This window comes from Taeniopygia guttata, chromosome 5 (genome assembly GCF_048771995.1).
Source record: "Taeniopygia guttata chromosome 5, bTaeGut7.mat, whole genome shotgun sequence".
Taxonomy (NCBI): Eukaryota; Metazoa; Chordata; class Aves; order Passeriformes; family Estrildidae; genus Taeniopygia; species Taeniopygia guttata.
The window spans coordinates 1,131,054-1,151,874 of NC_133030.1; the positions used below are offsets into that span (position 1 = coordinate 1,131,054).

At 48.9% G+C, this 20,821-nt stretch overlaps 2 long non-coding RNA genes across 2 annotated transcripts; both read right to left on the reverse strand.

Annotated features, from left to right (window-relative positions):
* Positions 1–415: 415 nt before the first annotated feature.
* Positions 416–4,496, reverse strand: LOC105760050 (uncharacterized). The gene is made up of 3 exons (XR_004367958.3): positions 3,551–4,496; positions 2,695–2,785; positions 416–1,307 (listed from the first exon to the last, which is right to left on the reverse strand). It is a non-coding gene; the product is annotated as an uncharacterized lncRNA (long non-coding RNA).
* A 4,628-nt stretch (positions 4,497–9,124) lies between these two features.
* Positions 9,125–18,867, reverse strand: LOC115495368 (uncharacterized). The gene is made up of 2 exons (XR_012056152.1): positions 13,010–18,867; positions 9,125–11,050 (listed from the first exon to the last, which is right to left on the reverse strand). It is a non-coding gene; the product is annotated as an uncharacterized lncRNA (long non-coding RNA).
* Between the last annotated feature and the right edge of the window lie 1,954 nt (positions 18,868–20,821).

Here is a 20,821-nt window from a genome sequence, read left to right on the forward strand (position 1 = left end):
CCACCTCATACTTGTGCTGGCCTGACAGTCCCAGGGGAGCCCTACAAACTGACATCAGGAACCTGGACTGGTGAGTTTTCTTTCCCAGGGAAAAGAGCCGATGTTTGCTCTCCGAGTCCTGTGGCCCTAAGCGGGCAGCTGACTGCAAAAAATCGGAACATTGACGGATAAGTCCCACATAGGAGCCACCCCCACTTCACGCTTGTGCTACCCTGACAGTCCCAGGGGAGCCCTACAAAATGACATCAGGAACCTGGGCTGGTGAGTTTTCTTTCCCAGGGAAAAGAGCCGATGTTTGTGCACATGGTCCTATGGCCCTGAGCTGTCAGCTGAGTGCAAAAAATCCGAATGTCGAAGGATAAGTCCCAGACAGGAGTTGCCCCCACCTCATACTTGTGCTGCCCTGACAGTCCCAGGGGAGCCCCACAAAGTGACATCAGGAACCTGGACTGGTGAGTTTTCTTTCCCAGGGAAAACAGCCGATGTTTGCTCTCCTAGCCCTGTTGCCCTAGCGGGGAGCTGACTGCAAAAAAAAGGAATATCGATGGATAAGTCCCAGACAGGGGCTGCCACCACCTCATACTTGTGTCAATCGAAGACTGGATTTTCAGGCCACATTTTGCAGCAGACATGCAAATACATCTGAATGCAAATTTTAATCTTTACTACTCCTGTGAGGTCAAAAGCAACAGAAAAATAGTTACTGGCTATAGACAAACATCTGTCCTTGAAGGCAACTTAGTTCTCAAAAGCAGTGTATGTTCTGAAGGTATGACATTGATTTTTGCGATGGCTAGAATAAGGGAAACTTGCTTGTACTATCACTGTGGAAGTTATTTCTCGCAGCTGGGGAAGGGAGGCTTTAGTTTTTGTGTTTTAAACTGGAATGAGAACCCTGCAGCTGCAACTGAGCTGCCCGTTCTGTTTGAAACTGGTTAACAGCTACTGCTCCTAAAGGGAGCTAAAGGCAGGCAAGGAACATGTATGATTTTAATTAATAGTACCAGCAGAACTCGTGAGAAAAATAAGGTTTCATGTTATTTTGTGACCTTTAGTTTTAGGATAAGTAAGTGCTGTACTGATTTGAGGCATGTGCATTAGCTCCATACTTCAGTAATGACAGCCATTCTAAACCATGGTCATTCTAAACCACATCATAACCAGGGGCCATAACAGGAAGCTCTGCCTTACTTTTTCTTCTAGGAATGGTGTGTTAACAGGGAAGCAGGACCAGAAGTGTCGTAGCAGTTCTCCTACTGCCACATACAAATGTTTTAGTTCAGACTGAATATCATTTGGCACCATCTCTGCAACAGGAAAAAGGGTTTTTTCACATCACTCAAACAAGAACTAAGGCTAAGGAAGGAGCTCAGTGATGTACACCCACTACAGTCACAGAATGACTGGCTGGGGGAGAACACTGAGATGCCTCACAGCAATTAGATCAAGACTATGAGCAGCTGTTAGATCAGGTCAGCTGCTATTTACAGCTCTACATTTGGAAGCTGGTGTATTACTTAGGAAGATCCATGCCAGGCAAAGAATGGACACCAAACATAATCCAGGATTAGAAGCAGTATTTAGTATTGTTTTACAGTGTGGCAGTGCTGCTGCTGGGTTGTACTAACAGCACAGTGCTATGAACTCTGTGGTGGGTACTTCAAGTTTTTCCCTCTATCATATGTTGGCAACATAATTACAGCATGTGGAAGATGAAAAATCCAGACAAGGAAAAAAAAACTGTGTCCCAGGCATTCTTAAAGAAGAAAGGGTGACAGGGTTCAAGAACAAGGAAAGAGACACACCTGTAAAACCCCAAATAAAAAGTACAAGTAATCACTGAGGATGAGCACAGTGAAGTGAACAGTGAATATCAAATTTTAGGATGAGGCTCTTAAAAGAAAGAAGTGGTGGTCAGGCTCAAAGAAGTGAAGTGTAGCACTCAATATGTTAATCAGGATGGGTAAGAAAGCCTCACCACTGCTTGCTGATTTCTTTTATTTCAGTACCATAAAGAACTCATACTTGCTTTTTCAGCTGTCTGAGTTACTTTCTGCTTCTTTTCAGACCAAGTAACGCAAGACAAACTGGAGAACTGTAATAAATCCTGAGAACAGGGACTCATGTGCTGTGAGACTAAAGAGACAGGAACTCAAACTGGCAGCAATGTGAGAATAGGGAAAGGGGTGGTTGAATGGAGGTGTGAGAAGGAGAGACTGCCTGATTTGCCCTTGCAGTCCACAAGGAAGTTGCCTTTTTTTTTTCCCACAGTAAACTGTGAATCTTAAATGCAGGCTGCAAAAAACTTATTTTCATATGATTATCTAGGCTTTGCTTCCTTAAGAGTCTTCACAGAGTATGTTATATTCTACAATCCAGGGGGAAAAAATACTGAACAAGTAAAACCCCACATCTGTAAGGCAATTTGGTATCTATCAGGTGTTTCCTTCGTTACTTGATGTGTAAAATGTTCTCTTGTTCACTTGCCTCAGCCATGGTGTAGCCATTACCACCCCCACGGTGTGGCTGGTGCTTTTCTTTTGTTACTGTAACCCAGTACCACTCCAGCTACACATTTCCATACTTTCCTTTATCACTGTAACATATTTAAGACAAGAGATGAAACAGCAAGCCAGCTAGTGCTGTGCAATGCACCAGGACACAACTAAAGCATTAGACATCCCAAATCCTTACGGTTTATGGCTTGCTGTGTTCCACCCTGCATAAGTGCTCCTCCAGGTGACAGGACTGCAATAGTGCTGGCAGCATCACCACTTGAAAGAACCTGGAGAGAAAGGGAACAAGTATTTCAGGTCACTTTTTCTAATAAATTATTTTAAAAATAAGATTAGTTGAACACATACATGGAAGTTCAGGTTCTGCTCTTTTTCAAAATGATGTGTTATAGCTCATTTGCTGTGAAAGTGCTCCAATTAATTATAACTTTTTCTCTGCCTAGACCTTGAACAGGCTGTGCACTTACTCAGAAATAAGACAGAGTGTTACTATGCAGAAGTGTAGCAGAATTGTGGCTTTACTTAGGGCCAAACTAGATTTAGAAACAGGTAGAGTTCAGATGCTGCCTGGGGAGATTTGCCACAGGGCTCTGCTGCCCTCCAGGTGCCAGCACAGAACTTTTCTGCTGCCCACAGCACACTGACAGCCTAAGTGCATTTAGAAACAAAAGACCAATTCAATTATAAACCTGCTCACTGTAACCTCCTTTACTTCTCAAGGTGGGATGAATACACTGGCCCGTGCATGACTGTCCTGCTTTATTACCTTATACCTTTACCATTTTCTCAAAAGAAAGCAGGAACAGAAGAATATAAATGAGCATCAGCAATGACTCAGTTTCCTCTAGTGTAGATTTTAAACACAACAGCTCAAAAGGTATCACCTAAACCTGCAAAATAATTCAGTTAACAGAAATTGGAGATAATTTAAGTTTACCGTGAAAATTTGAAACTTCAGTAGACAGGAACACAAAACTGTATAGAAAGCAAGATGCTAAGATCAAGAGGGGCACTTTTAAAATATACTTCCGTACCTGAGTTAGTTTGGGTACATATGCTTCCATTTTTGTCTAATACTATGAAATGAATTAATTATATCCTGACTGGTTGCATATTGCTGTGATTGAATTGGAGTTGGACCATGGTAATACCTGTGAGGTGAGAAAAGGGAAGAGAAAACTTATTAGTAAGAGTAAAGCAAGAGAACAACTCCTGGACAGTTCTACTGTTTCTAATTTTAGATGCTTTGCAACTGTTAACAGTCCTTTATTTACTGACAAAGTACAATATGTTGCCATATGGGAAGAGGCTGGCTTAGGGATGGTATGGCAGCAAGTAACAGTTTCTATTGCTGAATCTGTGATCATTTTGCAAAAGAAAAGCTACCCTTGCCACCAAATTCTGGAACTATCATTAGAATGGAACAATTTGCATCATTTGCAACTAAAACTAAGCTAAGATAGGTGCACACGTGTGGAACTGTTCTTTTTCTGGTAGTATTGCTCCTTTTCTGATGTTACCTCTATGGTTTTCAAACTGAAAAGTCTAGAAAACAGAAGGACTACCACTAGAAAAGTCTTAGACCAGTGAGCAGTCCAAACTATCCCAACTGCACTTTTTTGCCTGGGAGGGGATTTTTCTTGGAATTCTGTATATTTTCATATGTAACAATTTTTCCACTGAAAGCTGCAATGATGTGCTGAACTGTGAACAGAGGTCTGTCAGGCTTTCACAGATTACACGTCAAGGTCATTCAGGTTGGCTTACAGAGACTCAACTCTCTGAAAAGTAAGATGGAATTTGGCAGGGGTGTTGGACTAGATGATCTCCAGATATCCCTTCTTTCCCCAACCACTCTGAGAAATAAAACTACAAATTCAAAAGGGAAACTGGTTTATGCAAAAGCTCATATTAGGTTTCTAAACTCGGCTGTAACTGTCATGGTTTGACACGGGAAGAGAATTTTTTTTGGAGGGAAGAGGTCCTGCCAGTCAGGGGTCAAGTTTGGCCTGCTTTGCTCTGTTCTTGATCACATTTCACAGCATTTGATTGGTAGGTTGTATTTTCATGGGGCGCTGGCATTGTGCCAGCGTCAAACCATGACATTTTTGGTTCCCTGACCGGGAAATCGAATTTTGGGTAAGATAAGATGGTGATGAGATGAAGGCTGTGAGATGGGATCAAAAAGGAATAAAAGCAAAGCATGGGTTTGGTTAAATGTAGTTTTGGTAATTATTTTTGTAATCTGTGTTCTCAGAGGCGAAGGGTGGAGTGTCATGGTTTGACACGGGAAGAGAATTTTTTTTTTGAAGGAAGAGGTCCATCCAGTCAGGGGTCAGGTTTGGATACTGACACTTGGGGTGACCAATTGAAGGTGGACACGCCTCTGAGAACACAGAGGGGTTAAAAGCAGAATTCCCAGGAGGACTCTTCCTTTTTTGGTTCCGGTCATCGCAAGGTACGGACCTCCCCTGCCCAGCCCAGGCTGGGTGGGGGAGGGGAGCCATGCGGCCTGCAGAGGTAGGCCAGGGGATGAAGGATTGGAACCGAGCTGGGCCAGCTTCTGCGGATGGAAGGGTGGAGAACATCTGGGATGTTTTTGTTCCCCCTCCCCTAAGCTAGAGGGAAAAGAGATAGAGAGCCAGCAGACACCTGGGAGTTTGCCGGCGGAGGAGAAGGAGAAGCGGGGGGAAGATGCCCAGCGTGGGAGACTGGAGACGGAGTCCTGGGCTGAGATTTCAGCCATCCGGGGAGTCCGGGAATTTTAACCCTTTCCTGTGAAATGAAGGCTTTATGAAATATTACTCCTCCTCAATTTGAAGGAAAGAGAGACAGCCTGGGACCTCAGATGTTCAGAGAAGAAGGTTGGGGGGAGATGATGGAGTGGCAAAGCCACTGGCTGGACTCTGCTTGTTTACCATAGACTGAACCACTCTTTCTTTCAAGAGGGGACTGCATTTTAGGGGGATGCACTGGTGAGCCAAGAGACCTTCTTCAGCAACTACCAGTTTTGGAATGGACAGAGAGAGCTGAGGAGGGTGTGAGGATGCCCTCCCTCTTCAGAGAAGAAGAGAAGGAGATCTCTGTCCTTGGACCCTCGGCCCCAGGGGAAAATGGGGGGGACTCTAGTCCCGAATTGTGATACTGGACTGTTGTTCCTGGTGGTCCTTGGCAAAGCATCCTTAAAGGGGCCCTATAAGCGGTCTCTGTCCATGCACGGTGGTGAGAGCACTGTGACATGGAGAGGAGAATGTCACACTGGCCGGTGTGTCTGGGCGGTGCCACGTGTGACATTGGAAACACAAGAGGTGGCAGTTGTGTTTCCTGGGGGTCTGTGGTGCAAGGGGGACTCCTCTCTTCCCGATGGACTCAGTATTGATTATATTGAAGGGTGAAAACTTGATTAAGGATCCAAATGGGTCTCGCTGTGGTTTGGTGGAGTTGGGTGGAGGGAGGAGGAATGTTTTGGAAGGTTTTCATTTCGAATTTTGTGTGGTTTTTTTTTCTTTCCTTTCTTTTCCTTTTATAGTAGTAGTGTAATAAAGTTTTTCCTTTGTTATTAAGTTTGGCCTGCTTTGCTCTGTTCTTGATCACATTTCACAGCATTTGATTGGTAGGTTGTATTTTCATGGGGCGCTGGCATTGTGCCAGCGTCAAACCATGACAGAAGGGAACTTAATGTTCACCAAAATTCACCCCCATGTCATTGGCAGGGACACCTTCCACTAGACTGGGTTAAGTTCAAAGAGCCATTCAAGCTGGCCTTGAACACTTCCAGGAATGGGTCACCCACAACATCTTCCAATGTCTCACAAGCCTCATGGCAAGGAATTTCTTCCCAACAGCCAAATCAAACGTATACTCTTCAGGTTTTAAATCCATCAACACTCATCCTATCACCACGTGTCCTTGTATAGCTCATCTCCCTCCTTCTGCTAAGCTGCCTTCAGATACTGGAGGGCTGCTATAACGTTTCCCCAGAGTCTGCTCTTCTCCAGGTTGAGAAGATGCCTGGAGGACTCAGGCTTCATTACGCACCCCCTGTGTTACACTGGGGGCTCAGACTATTCTTCTTATTAGACTTGTGTGATGCTCAGCCACTGTTTATTGTTCTTCATTGTGGTACAGGTCATAAATAGTTGATTGCTTTAACAAAGACACATTTGACATGAGAAGAGCTACATTTTAAAGCCAAATGAATTGGAGAAAGATTCCTAAACCTGTGGCCAGTTACCCCAGCCCACCTATTGATTGTAAATGACATTCCTTGCAGATGTTTTGATCCATGAACCAAACCCAAGTGATGTCTACTACTTAAGGCAGATGTTCTACCTGCTTACCAGAATATGTTTTTATGGTTATAAAACTGAACATTAAGAACAACAGATTACATCATGAAGTAACAAAGTGCTTTGGTTGAAAGTAAAATCCATTTTAAGGAAATGAGTTTGGGGGCTATCCCAGCAAGATCTCAGAAAATGAGGGCCAGCTTAGTTATCTGGTTCAGAGACAAGTGAGGCAATTCAGGCATGTCCTCCTGTGAAAATAGGTTACAGATCCTTCTGCACAAAATAAATGTGTGCAAATAAAATACTAGCCACTACAACTTTGCCATCCATGAGTGCAAGGGCAATACAGACTGATAGCACTGGTTTTCCTCTTGTGCCTGTTAGAACAGACAGAAAAGAGTGAGGAAAATTATTTTTCCAACTAGTTTGTTTCAGTATTTGTACAAAGGTTGTTTTCCTGCCCTCAGGTGTGGCATCCGGGACCTGGGTCCCACTGGGAATGCCACAGAGGGTGCTGGATAGTGATAGTGAGGCTTCCACTGAGGCAGGATGACACTCAGGCTGCTGTAGTTTCCAGAGGGTTTTATTGAGGGGAAGAGAAGTCAGAGGTGTGGGGAAACAACCACTCAGGAAGGGAGCAGGCTCTGAGCACGCTGTCCCGAGGGTGGGGTAAGGCATATAACAGCAACGGGGTCGGAGGATCAGGGTACATATCAGCTAATAATGGACAGGTACAGGGGAGGTGTAGGGAATGACCGACAGGGTGAGAACTGATGGGGACAAGGGGAAGGGGTGGCTAACAAGAGGGAACCAATAAAGCACAAAGAATAAGGAACATTCTAGAACAAAGGGATAGCTCAAACGATGATGGACATGAACAGGGATAAAAAATGATTGGCATCGGGGGAGGCAGGAAATTACACAGAAGTGGTCTCCCAGGGCATCCCAGGTGGACTGTCCCCAGGACCCCCTCCCAACACAAGATATCTTAGCAGATATAAATTGTAACATTCACTCCATTTTATATGGAAAATATTACAGTTAATGCAGACCATTATGAATATAGGTATTAATCTTTCCTCAGCTTTTCGCTCTTTTCTTGCAAAGACCAAAAAAACCATTTTCCTCATGTTTCCAGAATAAATTATTAAAGAAGGCACTGAGAGATTTAATTACCCCTAAACTCCAATTCTGTTAGACTATTTAATGAGGTCATAACTTTGACAATAACATTTCATTATTTAATAAGAGGACTATATTCAAACTGCCTTATATCAAAAAGGCCTATGTGGGGGAGGATTGATAAATATAATTGCCTGGCAAAAGATTTACAGCCAGGATGAAAACAATCCCCCCTACTTGTTGGACAATGCCCTTACCTACAGATAGGTCAAAAAGTCAAATGGACTGTTCTATCTCAACCCCCAAAATGTATGGTTCATCCCACACCTGTAACCCTCCCCTGAAACATCAGGTGTCTGTGACCCCATTGGCCTAAGTCTTGTTCCAGCCCACCTTGAAGCCCCTGATAAGGGGTCTCCGAGGAGCCAGACGCTCTCTTGCAACTTCCCCTCTCTTGGAACCCCCACCCCCTTGGAACTTCCACCCTCTCCTGGAGCATCCTCTCTACCCCTTGTCTCTCCCCTCCCCCATTCCCTCAGGCCTTGCCACGTGCTGCGTCTGGCAGCTCCAAGCAAGGCCTTTCACCATCCATAATAAACCTTATATTCTAAGAGCAGCCTTCAGAGATCTCTCATCTCCATTCATCCAAACCGTCCTGGAGCACAGCTTTCCCCGCAGACCTAATTGAGTTTTATCTGATTATTCAGCTGATTTCTGTTGTTAAATGATGAGCAGGAGATATGGAAATGTTTGCAAACTGACTTTAGGTCATAGAATCATAGAGCAGTCTGGGTTGGAAAGGACTTTAAAGATCATCCATTCCAGTCCCCCTGCCATGGGCAGGGACACCATCCACTAAATCAGATTGCTAAAAGCTTCATCTAATCTGGACTGATTTTAATTCTACAGTTATTTAATTCTGTACTTTGTCACTGTGCCTTCCCAAGTCTCGCTAGCAGTAGTGGCTTTGCCAGGATTTGAACCCAGGCTGCCACTGTAGCAGGTGAGAATTCTACCACGGAGCCACTAAGGCTGTTGCTAGGTGACTAAGTCTTGGCTAGGTCAGAACCTGTAGCACTGCGGCAGCAAAGGCCACTCTCATGTGCCGCTGTGGGCACGAGGTATAGCCTGTGGGAAGTCAAAGCCACCAGACTGAAAGACATGCAGAGTGACTCTGACAAAAGCAACGAGCCGTCCTTCAGGGGGTATCTGAGTTTATTGGCTCGAAGAAGATAAGCTCCAAAAAGCGATGGGCACCATGTGCCTTTGTGCCCTGCTTCTTAAAGGGGGGTGGTAGCAAGGGGAGGAAACAGCAGCCAACCAATGGGATAACACCTAGGGGTGGTAACAGGGCTGACACGCAGGGGAAACTTCCAATGAGGTAGGAGGGAGGGAGGGGACCCCGGAGACCAGCCTATCACTTGAAGCCCTGGATGGAACTTTCTAGGTGGAAGAGAGAGGTCTCTGAGAGACAGGCAGGCTCTGGGGTGTGGCTGGGGGGGGGGGATAACTCAGCAGGAATACAATGAACTGGGTGGAGGGAGGAATGACAGGCAGACGGAGGAGGGAGAAGGAAGGCTGGACCATTTTACAAAAAGAGGGGCACAGGGAGCAACCATAGCTGGGGGGAAACTTAAAACACACTCCAAAAACTGCCCCTTTTTAAAATTTTAAACAAAAACCAAAAATCTGATGAAAAGGTCTTTCAAAATGAATTGGATTCAGTCCAGGGGAGGAATTCCGAGTCCGGGTAGGTGTCAGCGAACCCCGGCTGGTAGGTGGGTGCCATCTCTGTCCAGTGTCCGTTTTCTGTCTCAGGCTTGGAGGTGGACTCCAGGGCAGACAGGAAGGCAGCTGGGTTCGCAGTGTGGATGGCCAATGCTTTGTTGATGAGGCTGGACACCATTCATCTCAGAATTCCAAAAATAATAAGTGATAGGATAAGAACAAACAAAATTAACAAACCAGAACGAATGATGGAAGTTGCCCAACCTGAGACACCCCAATTTCCAAAAAGGTCACTCAGCCAGTCCCCAGGTTTTTTTTTTATGTCCTTAATCATGCTCCTCATTGAATCAATGGCTTTGTGGACATCCCCAGCCTTGGATGTTAAATTCATGCAGCACAAGCCCTCGAACTCCTCGCATGAATGATCGTGAAGTAAAAGAAGAAAGACAATTGCTGCCCGATTCTGTAGGGTTGCCTGCCTTGTTACTTCCTCATCTGATAGGAGGCCAGCAAGCGCAGTTGATGTAACATTTGCCTGCTTCGCCACCCAGCACTCCAGGTCAGCCAATTCCCTGAAGGCATGGGCTATTGCCACCCAAGATAAAAAAGTAATGGTAGCAACACCTTTTGGTTTAGACCAATGAATAATTTCAGAATTGCAATTTTTATCCAGATTGGTGAGTTCAGTATCTCTTTTAAACATTGCCAATTGGTAAGTTTCGTTTAGCTTCTTCGAATGGGAAATTTGGGTTTGGTACAGTGTGAACAGGCACAACTAGCCAAAAGTACAAGGGCCTCCGATAAGGTGTGGGGGGGAAATTCCAGCCCAGGCCCAGGTGCCGCAAATTAGGAAGGTGCCTTTGGGTAGGGAGTGAGGTTTATTATCAGGGGTGGAAAACATGGGGATTTGGATGACCTGCCAGCACCATTCCTTTGTGGTATATTCTGGAATGTACTGTTTGATTTCAATGTTTGGCTGGGCCTGAGGATCGGGGGTAACAGCAAAGTGAACACAGGTGGACGCAGGGGAGGAACCTAGTAAATCAAGCTCTTGGGGTTCCTTATCCATGGGGGGAAACAGTTTGACCCAATTCCTCCATGCATCCAGCTGGCGAACGGTGAAGGAGCGGGCTCTCCTGACGGGAGAAGTAGTGGGTTTGGGAAACGTAAAAGGAAACTCATCCAGCTTATATGGGATCCCCACAAGGCAGGAGAGGAAGGGGTTGGCAGCAGAGGAGGTGGACAGACAGATGTGGTCTTTTCCCAGGGCTTGCGCCAGCCTCTTCCATACGTTTTTTGTTGGCTGGGGAACGATCCAGGAGCAGCTGGGGACGGCGAGGCACAGTAAGATGACTAGATGTGTGGGGTTCATGTATTTTGGGTCTCGAGTTGAGGCTGAAAAATAAAGATTAAAAGAGGATTAACAGTTGTAACTCAAATAGAATAGGTCCGCCTTCTTCTCCTCCAACAGACGTCCTTCACCTGTTGTACAGGTTTGGCTTGGACTGGCTTAGGAATGTATGGGTGCACCCATTTTGCAGGGACCCACCTTAGACCAGAGGGGGTGCCCACACAGGCGTACCCCCGCCCCCATGTGATCAGTTCGAAAGGTCCTTGCACTTGCCAGGTCTCAGGATCTTTTACTAGGACCGGGGGCTTCTCTTTCAGCTCCAGCTGCGGGTTACTTTTGAAATGTCTAGTAATGGTAGGGTTTAGGTTTTCAAATGCACAGTTCAAGAAGTTGTGTGTAAATAATGCCTGGGCCAGCTGGACATGAGGGGATTCCACCTTCATCATCACTTGTTGATGGGTTAGAATTTTCTTCAGACTCTGGTGGGTCCTCTCAACTATGGCTTGACCTGTCGGGGAGTGGGGGATGCCAGCCGTGTGTTCCACTCCCCATTGCTGCAGGAAGCTCCTGAGCTCCTTGGAGCCATATGCTGGGGCATTGCCCATTTTTAAAACCTTAGGAACCCCCAACACGGAAAAGGCTTGGACAAGGTGGTTGATGACATCTGTTGCTTTCTTCCCTGAGTGGGCAGAGGCGTAGACTGCACCAGAATAGGTATCTACAGAGACATGTACGTCTTTCAGTCTGCCAAACTCAGGAACCTTGGTCACATCCATCTGCCACACCTCGCAGCTTTTGAGTCCTCGGGGGTTAGCTTCGGCGCTAAGCGCAGGCATCTGATAATTTTGGCACTGGGGGCAAGTGGCCACGATGGCCTTGGCCTGGTCATGGGTAAGTTGGAATTGCCGGACCAGGCCAGGCGCATTCTGATGGAACTTGCGATGGCTGACCTTGGCCTGTTTGAATTTGTCGGGGAGTGGCACCATGTGTACTGGGGCCTCCAGGGCATCAGCTCTTTGATTGCCCTCAGCGATAAACCCCAGCAGGTCGGTGTGCAACCTGACATGCATTACATAAAACTGTTGCTCACAGTGGGAGACAAGATCTACTAATCTTGAGAGCAACTCGTATAAGGCAATGTTGGACACCTCCTGCAGTACGGCATTCTCTGCCCTGGACACCACACCGGCTACATATGCTGAATCTGTAACCAAATTGAAGGGCTCCTGGAACCTCTCAAAGGCCCTGACAACAGTGGCCAAGTCAGCTACTTGAGGTGATCCTTCCACTTCGGCAATGTCTGCCTCCCACCACTGAGTTTGAGGATCCCTCCAAGTCATGACTGACTTGTGGGATGCTCCGGATGCATCAGTGAAAACTGTCAGAGCTTTTAGAGGTGACCTGCTTTGGACCCTTTTTAACGATAATGAAAATTGGACGTCCAAATTGAAAAATTTCTGGGCCAGCCGATGAATTGAAATTTTGCCAGTGTAACTGTTCAATGCAAACTGCAGGGACTCGTTTTCTTGGAGTAGGTGCTCTAACATTGCTTTTGTGATTTGGCCTGTGGTCAATGTCAGGGGGACATGAATGGTGTCAAAGTCACACCCTGCCAACTCCCTGATGCGCAGTCACGCTTTCTGAATCAGGTTAGCCATCAGTTCTTGTGGCAATGTCATCCTTTTGGACCTATGATGGCTGAGGAAGACCCACTCTATGATTAAGAGAGGGTCCCTCTCGCCCTGGTCCTCTCGCTTGATCTTATGGTGCCATTGAAAAATCACCCCATGGAGGTGTGGCAGTTTTCCTAAGATGATGAAACTAAAGGGCAGGCCCAGTTGGTAGCGGTGGACTTGCCTGGCAGACATGTATTTCTGTACCTTTTCCAGCGCCTCCTTCACCTCTGGGGTAAGGGTCCGTGGGGAACTAGGCCCCTCTCCCCCTTCCAATAAATTGAAGAGGGGATTTAGGTCTTCAGTAGAAATACCTAGCCACAGTCTTACCCAGTTCAAAGACCCACACAGTTGTTGGAGATCCGCTAAGGTCCGGACGGAATTTTGAATTTCCAATTTCTGAGGAACAATGGTCCTCAATGTCATCTGCAGCCCCAAGTATTTCCAAGATGGCATCCTTTGAATCTTCTCGGCCTGGAGCTCGAACCCTGCAGCAACCAACGCATCTGTTGTCAGTTCAAGTGCATAGGCAAGCAGATCATCGATGGGGACGCACACCAAAATGTTGTCCATGTAGTGCAGGATGATGGCATCTCCTACAGCTACACGGACGGGGGACAGCAAGGAAGAGACGTACCACTGGCAAATAACTGGGCTGTTTTTTCATGCCCTGGGTCAAAACCCTCCAGTGGTACCTTTTCCTTGGGGCTTCTCGGTTGATGGTTGGAACCGAGAAGGCAAACCGTGGGGCGTCGTCACGGTGTAATGGAATTTGAAAAAAGCAATCTTTAATGTCAATTACAGCCAGATTCCAATTTCAGGGGAGCATGGTAGGGGACGGCATCCCTGGCTGGAGAGACCCATATCTTCAATTACTTTATTTATTTTGCGGAGGTCATGAAGGAGGCGCCATTTGTCTTTGTTGGGTTTTTTTTATTACAAACACAGCGGAGTTCCATGGGGACGTGGTCTCCACGATGTTCCCTTTAGCAAGTTGCTCCTTCACGAGCCCCTCAAGCGCCTCTAATTTTTGTTTGCTGAGCGGCCACTGTTCCACACAAACTGGTTTGTCAGTCAGCCAATTCAGTTTCTGGGTGGAGCGCTTCTCAGTGACCGTTGCCCGAAAAAGCTGGGGGGGCTTTGGAATGTCAATTTTTGCCCCCCACTGAGCCATCAGGTCTCTCCCCCACAGGGGTTCCGTAAAGTCCAAAACGAATGGCCATATAAAGGCCAGTTGCCCATCCGGCCCCTCAATTTGTACAAGGTTCCTTGATTGTTTTGCCAATTGAATTCCCCCTATACCTTGTACGCGACCAGCCACGCTTTGCAGCTCCCAATGTGACGGCCATTCCTGAATGGCAATGATCGTTACATCTGCCCCTGTGTCCAGGAGCCCCTGCATTGTTTTTCGTTCCCCGCGAAGAAGAAGGCCACACATTATTTTGGGCTTGTTCTCCCCAAGGGCCTGTGCCCAGTAAATAGCTGGTACAAGCTTTTGGCGAAGGTCAGCCACCTGCTCCTGGTCCCAAGGTGGCTCAGGGACTGGGATGGCTTGGGCAACTATTTGACCCTTAGGGAGAAACACCGGCGGGCGAACGCAATACAGGAGAAGCATGAATCGCCCTGGGTCTGAGGTTACTAACCTGGGCAATACCGTGATATCCTGGGGTGTGAACTTGGTGTCCCCAACGACGATGTACTTACATCACAGCTGACTCCAGGTACCTGAACCCTCTGGGGTGATGGAAATAAAATGATGGTCCGTGTCCCAAAGATGGAGGGGTTCCGTCAGCTGGAGCCTGAAAGGGGAAAAATTTGACAAGGTGGTTAAGATGGGCCTGTGGTGTATTTGTTCATAATGAGTGCACATCGTATTAGATGGAAAAGTGTCAAGTCCGGTATTTTGCCAGTCCAATCTGGGCGTCTGTCCAACGCCCCCTCCCTGAGATGTTCCGTGGCCCACCGAATTTATGTCTGAGCGCAGGGAGGGGCTGCGCTTGTAAGTTAGTTTTTTGAAGGTCCCTGGGCCCTGTCCTGCTCCTTTTTAAATTGGTGGAATTTGTTCTTGAGTGGGCAATTTCCCACCCAATGTCCTGGGGTCCCACACAAATAGCATCGGTCCGCTGATGGTCATTGGTTACGTGGTGGCGGTGCAAGACGAGGATGTGGTGGAGGCATCCTGGCGTCGGCAGCATAGGCTCATTTAGTTGTTCCTGGTTTTGGCGCAGGTCCCCCTGTGGATGACTCCTCTACCGCTGCAAGGTCTACCTTTTTCTCGCAGACTTCTAACATGTCCTGGATTGTCGGCTTGGGCTCCATCGGGAGGCTCAGTATCACTGCTTTACATTGTGAGTTGGCATTGACCGCTGCGATCTCTCTCAGCACCTCTTGTCTCGCTTTCTCGTCCTTAATTTGCAGCTCAACTGACCTGCGGAGCCTCTTAACATAATCTATAAAAGGTTCACTGGGGCACTGCATGATTTTCAGGTAATTTAGTATCTGTCCCTTTGGTTTCAAATTAAAAAATAACTTTTTGGCAGCTCTCACCGATTCTCGCAGTGCCACTCGGGGGATTTCAGTGGCCTGCCGTGCTCTGTCGGCCCACTCTGATTGACCGCAGAGGTGGTCGACTGAGAGCATCCCTCTCCCTACATCCTTAGTGGTGGCCGGGTTCTGCCAAAGATGGAACAGGGAGCCCCGGACCTCCTTCCGCCACTCTGTCTCCCACTGCAGGAACTCCGTAGGAGTCAGCAGGCAGGAGAAGAGTTGGCAGAGATCCGCAGGGGTGAGGTCGGTGGATAATGTGGCCATGAGCATCCCCCGGAAACACTCGCTCTCCCGAGTGAACTCCTGCTGTGCCCTACATAATTCCTTAGTAACCTGAAAAGGCAGTGGGGTCCACTGGGCATGGACACCACCTTCAGCATGTGGGATATAGGTGACAGGTGCTGCCAGTAAAGTTGGTGTGGGATTTCCATGGCCATTATCAGGGATTGTTGTTGATATTGGTATTACTTGGGAGCCATTTCTGTCCCCAGGCCCCTCCCCCCCCAGCCCCCCCATCGTGGGAATCAGGAAGAGGACCATGGGAACCGGAAACCCCCCGGATGGGAGGGGCCAGGGAGGTGGGTGGGACCATTGGAAGAGGGGAGCTCTGCCTGGAGGGAGTGGCAAGGGGAGTGGTTAAGGGCGTGGGAATTCGGGGCGTGGCTAAGGTGTAGTAGTAGGGACAGGCGAACGGAAGATCTCGGGATGTGACGGAAAGAGAGACCCTTCCTCCCTCTCCCTGCTCCACGTTATCTATTAACCCCAAAAGCATGTGACCACACCTGTCCCAGTAGTTTTCCACTCCCGACTAACCCTTGAGACCCCACAACCCCCCTCTGACGTAGCAAAGACCCCCAAGACTATTTAAACCCATGAGATGAGATAATAAAAGCTTTCGATCGTCCGCCACATTGGTGCAAGCGTCTTTGTCGATAGCCCGAGTAGCCCGGACTAGGCCGGGCTGCCGTGCTGCCTCTTAGAACTAGGTCGCCCGTTGTCTTTTACAAAGGCAACATATTTGGTGCCGAAACCCGGGAAGATTCGCTCGGGTAACGGGATACGCCTGGACAGGAGCAGCGGCCGGAGTGGTCAGACCGTATCTTGGCGCAGGGAGACGTCCCAGGACCCGCGAGCGTCATGGACAGCGTCGCCAGGGTCGTGAGTGTGAGTTATAAGCAATGGGGTATCGAGTGTAAGCTCAAGGACTTTAATCTTGCCATAGCAAGGCTGCTTGAGCTTGGGGCAACCGAAAGCCCAGTGGATGCCATGCATCCGGGAATATGGGAAAAATGCACAGCCACGCTGGCCGAGGAAACAAAATCCTCAGGCAGTGGCAAGAGCCTTAAGGCATGGGGCAAAGTAGAAAAAGCCCCGCGCAGAGTATAGAAAAGCAGGAGACGCGGAGTGCAGCGCGTATGTGTTTATTAGTTAGACCCGGGCTCGGGGTGGGGGCGGAAGTGCAGACCGTCCCCGAAGACGATCCGCCCAGGAACGGAGACCCGGGGGGGCCCGGCGCGTCACCCCCTTCCCCAGATCAGAGCCCAACCCCCGCCGCGGAAGCCCCCCGAAAAACCCCCGCCGCGGAAACCCCCCGAAAAACCGCAGCTTCCCCATCCGTCCCGCCGCTGGTCCGCGGCCCGATGCCGGAAGTACAACGGCGCGCAAAGTGCTTCTGGCAGGAGCTGGCAGGAGAAGCCAAAGTTGCAGAAACCGCGGCTCGGGTGGAGACGCTAACCATGCGGCCACCCCAGCCCTTTGAAAATGGCGCTGGCTGCCACAGGGAGGGGCGGGGCGCGGCCGGTCTCGGTGCGAAAACCCGAGAAGCACGCGATTTCAGGGGCGCACGTGTGCGGGAGAAAGAGGCGGAGAGCAGCAGAGAGCGCGGAGCCAATCGGCAGCCGCGCCTGAGGCCGCTACCATATAAGGGAGAAACTACCCCCCGCAGGAGGCGCGGCAAGCCGGAAGGGTGGGAGCGGCGCCACCCCCGCGGGGCGGAGCGAGCTCGGAGCCGAACAAAAAGGCACCGAGCCCCGGAAGTGCGCTGGCATTCGACTTCCGACTCGGAGCCCGGCAGCAGCTCCGCCGGCTCGGAGGAGCCGACGGGAGCCGGCCGGAACTCCGAGACGGAGAAAACAGAGCCAACGCAATTTAAGACAAAACCAAATAAAGCTCTAAGCCGCACCGAAAAGCGGTCACAATACGAACCAGCCCAGTTTACCAGCTGGGGAAAAATATCCTGCTGGGGCTGCAGGAGGAAAGGGCATCTCGCTAGGGAATGCAGGTCCCGGCCCCAGGGAAACGGGAAAGGGAGGGGGCCTGCGGGCCGCACCCAGCCTCCTCCCGCTGCAAATATGAGGCGGCCCATCTATGCCAACCCCCAGTGGGGCGGGGAGCCCTCATACTTCATACCCCCGCCAGCGACACAATTGCAGAGTTTCCAAACACAGCCCGCGGTACCTTCGTACCCGCTACCACCCTGCAAGCACCGCCTGTACCGCAGGGTCAGCAGGGGACGCCCCAGAACGGGACCCCTGGGTGGCCCTGGCCATGAAAATAGGGAAGGAGCCCCCGAGGGTGTGGGGGACATGCCGCCTTTATGGCAGTCAGGACCCCCACGTAATAGGGCTCCAGCTTTGGGCAGACCCAAGAGCAGACTGCCCGATGTTTCCCCAAGCACTGGGGCCCCGACGCTGGCAATGCAAAGACGCCCCCCAGTGAACGGGGTGGGAGGGCCGTCCTGAGCTTGGAAAAGCACCCAATTGGTAGCTATAACGCTGCATACAAAGAAAGGGCCAGAACGGACAGTAGCAGTCCACCCTTAAATTTTACAAAACTCTCCACCCCTGATAGGAAAGGACATCTTTGCTATGTTAGGAGTCAGGATTACAAATTTATAATGAGGGCCACTGCTGTACACCCACTGCTGCCAATAAAACTGACCTTCAGAACAAAACTAATGAAAAGCTGTGAGTTTTGTTTGAAGGACATGCTTGTGGACCGTCCCCGTGACATATACACCCCTGCTCCAGAGGGAGATGACGGACCACCAAACCGCCAGACGAAACCTGAGAGTCCCACGGCGGTGAGACCCAGACATGCACAGTGTCTCTGTGCGATTTTGCGGTTAGGGCTTGTGGCCAGGGGACAAGCCGACCCAGGCCACTACCCTCACCAGCCATTTAGGTGGGTCATGCAACATCTTTCAAGTGACAAGGTGTTCAAAGAGGTCACCACAGGGAACACCCCATCCTTTGTGTTCCACATAGCCAACCTGTTTAGAAGCTACCTTTCTAACCCTAAACGAAACCAAACCGAACCTAACTAACCCCTATTAGTTTTGCTATGATGTTAAACCCCCTTTCTACGAAGGCATTGCTTTAGACACTCCCTTCAGTTACTCCGCAGCCAGTGCCCCCCACCAGTGCAGATGGGACACTCCCCGCAGAGGAATCACCCTGAGTCAAATCACAGGACAGGGCAGATGTTTTGGAAATGCAACCTTAGCAAAGCAGAAAGGCAACTTCTGCACTAAAGTTGTCAGGCCCAACAGAGGAACCAATAAGTGGGTAGTCCCATCCACATCTGGGATGTAGGTTTACCAGCGATCCAGAGTGAGTCCTTGTGTGTTCCTTGCCAAATTTAATGACTCTATCGATTTCTGTGTCCAAGTTCTGATTGTCCCCAGGGTCCTGTACCACTCAGACAAAGAGATATACCATCTTCTCGAGGAACCTAACAGACTCCACAAAAGAGAAATTATCACAAGTATAACCATCGTGATGTTGCTTGGCCTGGGAGCAGCTGGCACAGCCACAGGTGTCTCAGCCATCGCAACCCAGCAGCACGGACTCTCTCAGCTGCAAATGACCATCGACGAAGACCTGCAGAGGATCGAGAAATCCATCTCCTATCTAGAGAAATCAGTCTCTTCGCTTTCAGAAGTAGTTTTACAAAATAGGCGAGGACTGGACCTCTTGTTCATGCAGCAAGGAGGACTGTGTGCAGCCCTGAAAGAGGAATGCTGCTTTTATGCAGATCATACGGGAGTCGTTAAAGACTCCATGGCAGAACTCCGAGACAGACTGGCTCAAAGAAAGAAAGACAGGGAAACCCAAGAGAGCTGGTTTGAATCCTGGTTCAATCAATCACCTTGGCTCACCACTTTAATTTCCGCCCTGGTAGGTCCACTGGCAATACTGCTTTTAGCTATCACCATAGGACCATGCCTGCTGAACAAACTAGTCTCGTTTGTTCAGGCCCGTCTAGAAAGGGCAAACATTTTGTTCATAGGCCAGCAACAAATGCTGTAAACCAAAAACTGCGTACACAGTCAGTCGCAAAAGCCTTCAAGACCTGCCTTGAAAAAATTACTCAAGTTTACCAAACCACCCTTTCCTTAACAAGTCACAAGTTTGTACCTCACTCCAGTGCCTATATCTACGACTACCTCATTTTATATATGATAAGGGGAGGGGAGATGTAGTAGTAGGGACAGGCGAACGGAAGATCTCGGGATGTGACGGAAAGAGAGACCCTTCCTCCCTCTCCCTGCTCCACGTTATCTATTAACCCCAAAAGCATGTGACCACACCTGTCCCAGTAGTTTTCCACTCCCGACTAACCCTTGAGAACCCACAACCCCCCTCTGACGTAGCAAAGACCCCCAAGACTATTTAAACCCATGAGATGAGATAATAAAGGCTTTCGATCGTCCGCCACATTGGTGCAAGCGTCTTTGTCGATAGCCCGAGTAGCCCGGACTAGGCCGGGCTGCTGTGCTGCCTCTTAGAACCAGGTCGCCCGTTGTCTTTTACAAAGGCAACACTAAGGGAGGGATTGAAGGAAGGAGGAACAAAGGAGAGGGAGGAGTTAACACCTGGGGAAGGGCTGGAGGACCGGAAGGGGTTGGAGGAGGAGAGAAAGGGATTCTGGGGAGGAGAAGAATAAGTGGCAGGAAAAGCCACGTGGCGCCCGCCATTTTGTTTCCCCCCGGTGCCATTTTGAAGAGGGGGATAAGTGGCAGGAAAATCCATGTGGCGCCCGCCATTTTGTGTCCCCCGATGCCGTTTTGAAGAGGGGGAAAAGAGGCAGGAAAATACATTTGGCACCCACCATTTTGCTTCTCCCCGGCGCCATTTTGATGATCAGGGGAATCGGGAATATTAACTCTAACTGAGGGTTCTGGGGATGGAACTGTACATTTTTGGGATAGTTGGAGACTGGAAAGGTCCTGAGGAGTCTGGCCACGACTCTCCAGGTGGGGGAAACTGGGGTTCTGTGGAGAGCCAGGGAGATGGTAGGAACCCCACGCAAAACTGTGGTTTGCTCCCAGCAGGGTCCCAGCTCTAGGGCTAACAGGGGAGGGAAGAAGGCTAGGAGAGGAAAGAACTGGGGAAAATCTGTTCTAAAATGACTCTTTCTCCACCCTTTGTTTAGAATTTAGAATAGTCTGAATCTGTAGACTCCAAAATGTAATTTTAGAAATTGTACCACTCCCTGTCTTACCGAGAATTGTTAATTTTTGTCCCACCGAATCCCAAAAGTGAATGTCTGTTACTTTTTCGGGAGTGGTAATTTCGGGGAAATGGAGAAAAA